A 729-nucleotide genomic window follows, 5' to 3' on the forward strand; every position below is an offset into this window, starting at 1 on the left:
AGCAGACGGAGTAATGATCACGATTGGAACACCTTTGATCAGAAGTCGACTCAATCGAGATTGACCTGTGGTTAAACAATAACAGCAATAACCATCTACGAACACATTTAGTTTATTAGAAACTGCAGGCAAATGACAATGTGGTCTCGGATATATATTTAAACTTGGGAAGGTGCGATGGGACAGTAACAGACATAAGGACTTTGACCATAGGTTTGGTATGTCAAGAATGACCTAGGGTTAAACAACAGTGACAAACCGTGTAGAATGTGTTCTGGTGAGTAAAATTGAACTCACGACCTTATTATAGGCAGACAGTGTGTTATGTCATTTCTGCTAGCTATATTTTATGTGTTTTTGTATTAGGGTATTGGTATCAAGGAATTTATAAATGAAGGAGTCTGTGCATACGTGCGTGTGTGTGAGTGTGTATGTGGGTTTATGTGTGTGTGCGCGCGTGCGTAATTGTGTGTACGTGTCCGTGTGTGCGCGTGAGCTTGTTTATGCGCACGCACATGATAGACATATCCACCCGTGTACATACACAGACGCGCAGATAGAGGTAGAGATAGATAGATAGATAGATAGATAGATGCATACATATGCATATCTATATCCAAACATACATGATGTTTGCATATGTATAGCAACAAATTGTATGTTTATATGTGTGTATGTGTGTGTGTGTGTGTGTGTGTGTGCGGTGTATGTATATGCATACATATATAT

Source organism: Octopus bimaculoides, chromosome 1 (assembly GCF_046866305.1).
Source record: "Octopus bimaculoides isolate indiv1 chromosome 1, ASM4686630v1, whole genome shotgun sequence".
Lineage (NCBI taxonomy): Eukaryota > Metazoa > Mollusca > Cephalopoda > Octopoda > Octopodidae > Octopus > Octopus bimaculoides.